The sequence below is a fragment of the Propithecus coquereli genome, unplaced genomic scaffold (assembly GCF_000956105.1).
Source record: "Propithecus coquereli isolate 6110/MARCELLA unplaced genomic scaffold, Pcoq_1.0 Scaffold293, whole genome shotgun sequence".
Classification (NCBI taxonomy): domain Eukaryota; kingdom Metazoa; phylum Chordata; class Mammalia; order Primates; family Indriidae; genus Propithecus; species Propithecus coquereli.
The window spans coordinates 1068179-1071375 of record NW_012148541.1 but is presented as its reverse complement, the minus strand read 5'-3'; positions in this window follow the sequence as shown (position 1 = coordinate 1071375).

Below are 3197 nucleotides of genomic sequence, written 5' to 3'. Positions count from 1 at the left end.
GGGGGGGGGAACCAAGGGCAACACACGTAACCTAAACGTATGTACACCCATAATTTGCTGAAATAAAAAAAAAAAAAAAAAGAATTAAATGTCCTTTAGCATACATACAAAGATGGAAAAAAACTTTCCACATTAGAAATTCAAGAATTGAGAAGAGAAATGGAAGAAAACATGAAGATATGAAATTAGAGTTGACTGAACTCAAAAGAGATATTGAAGAAAAAATCATCTCATAAATGAAGGCTAAATGAAGACTCAATTATAACATGCCCAAAGGAGAATAGATTTGACTAAATATGAATATAATGACAGGAATTTAAAAAGGCAAAACAAATACAGAGAATAAAAACAATATAAAGAAAGATGTAGAAGAATCAGAAAAATGGTTGATATTAACATAAAAACAGACAAAAATAGCCAATAAATATATAATGGAAATCCCTGAACATATTAAAAAAAACAGTGAAACAGAATTAATATTTTTCAAAACTATATATCAATATACTTTCTGGAGATAAAAGGATACAGACTACCTTAATCTGCATATTTATGAGAGAAAATAAAACCATAATGGTGAATTTCAAAATGTTTATTATTAAAACTATCAAAATTTATTGTAATAATTAAAAAATCCTCTGAGCCTGTATGCAAAAGCATCAAATTATTTACAAAAAAACAACAATGTTGACATCAGATATGTATACAGTAATACACAAAGCAAGATAACAGTGAAACAATATTTTCAGAAAACACAAGAAAATCTGAACCAGATATTTTTGCCTTGCCATACTGTGTTTTAAGTATCACGTCTATAGAAAAATAGTTTTAACTATACAATAACTCAAGGTATACTCTATTCATAAGCTCTGAGGAACCTACTAAAATGCTATTGTTTTACACCCTCTACCCAAAATATATGCTGAAATCCTAACTTCTGGTACTTATGAATGCGACCTTGTTTGAAAACAGGGTCTTTGCATGTGTAATCAAGTTAAAATGAGGTCATACTGGTTTAGGGTGATCCATAATTCAACATGACTGATGTCCTTATAAGAAGAGGAGAGGAAACGTAAATACACAGACTAAGGAGAACACCATGTGAGGAAGGAGGCATTGATTGGAGAAATGTGTTTATAAGCCAAGTGTAATAATCAGGATTCTCCAGAGAACAGAGCCAATAGGATACATACAGATACATACAAGAGCGGATTTATTATGAGAATTGATTTACGAGATTGTGGAGGCCAAGAATTCCCAAGATATGTTATCTGCAAACTAGAGAACTGGGAAAGCCAGTTATGTAATTTAGTTCAAGTTCCAAGGCCTAAAAAGTGGTGGAGGATGGACACTGCTGGTGTAATTCATTGGGTAAAGAAAATTAAAATCCAGGAACTCCAATGTTTGAGGGTAGGAAAACATAGATGATCCGGCTCAAGAAGATGGAGGCAATTCACACTTCTTCCACCTTTTTGTTCTATTCATGCCCTCAACAGGTTGGATGATGCTCCCCCCTCATTGATGAGGGTAGACCTTCCTTACTCAGTCCATTGATTCAAATGCCAATCTCTTCTAGAAACACCCTCACAAACACATCCTGAAAAATAACGTTTTACTAGACATGTATTCTTTCTTTTTCATTTTTTAAAATTTCAATAGATTTAGGGGGCACAAGTGGTTTTCAGATGCATAGATGGATTGTATGGTGATGACGTCAGGGTTTTGGTGTACCGATCACCCAAATAGTATACATTGTACCTGATAGGTAATTTTTCATCCTTGAGTATTATTAACCCAGACAAGTTGATGCATAAAATTAACAATCACACCAATATCCATGAAGGATTGCTGGCTGTACCAGGAGCTAGGAGAGAGGCATGGAGCAGTTTTCCCTCAGCACCTTCACAAAGAACCAACACTGTCAACACCTGGACTTTGGACTTCAAGCCTCTGGAACTATGACAGAACAAATTTCTGTTGTTTTAATCCACCCTGTTTGTGGTATTTTGTTATGACATCCCTAGGAAGTGAATACAACTGTCTTCATCAAACCAAGAGATGACTGGGGAAATGTTAGCAAAGGGGCTGATGAGTGAATCTATGAAAGTGCAGATAAGTGTGTAAGAATAGTGTGCTTATGTTATATGTGCTGACAATGTATAAATAATGTACTGAAATGATGAAAGGATAGATAACAGAGAAAGGGAAACATAAAGTAGGTTCACTGATTTTTTTCCTGTGTAGATGGGAGTCAAATGATATCATTTAAGGCTGACAAGGCAAACGGTCAAAAGACGTTATAAAAAATATTATTGTACAGGTAACCTTGAGAATAAAAATTTACCCATTTTTAAATATTAAAAAAATAAAATGAGGAAAGAAATAAAATAGCCTAAAGAAAAAACAATGGATAATACACATAAAATAATGAGTAGAATTCAAAACATGTTTGTCAAATCAGTAAATGTAAATTGGTTTAACTCACCTATCAAAAGCATTTTCAGACTGTTCACAAAGAATAAACACAACTTTAGCTAAATAAGAAACATACTTAACAAAGTAATTCATAAAAGCTAAAAATATACCCCATAAATATGTGCAATTATCATGTGTCCATTAGAAATACCTATATATATTTTTAAAAAAGAAAGGCTGAAAGTAAAGAAATGGCAAATGCATATCAGGCAATCAGAAAGTTATGCTTATGGTCCTGAAATCAGAAAAGGTGTAAGCCAGGCCAAAATATATTAAACATAGCAACCATCTTCATAAAGCAGAAACTATAGGTAATGCCAGGAAAAATGAAAACACACTAACAATAGAGACTTTTTAAACACTTGTATCAAGTCAGTAATTTCTGCAACAATGCTGCACACAAAACAATTTCAAAATCACAGTTGTTTATCATTTTTTCTTCCTTAAAGGTCTGCATTGGCTAAAGGCGCTCTGCTTCAGCCTAAGTTCCTTTGACAGCTCTAGGTAGGGCCAGGTACAGAACTTGCATAGCTTGATGCAAAATGAAAGCAAAATGACTCCTGTTCAAAAATCAGGGAAGAAAAGTCCTATTAAAGGTACTAAAATATAAAGATTTTTCTCTAAAAATATTCTACTACATATAAAATGCAATATGGTTAAGAGTGACACATGTGTAAAAACATAATCTCGCAAATTGAAAACATATAATATTGCAGTATCACAAT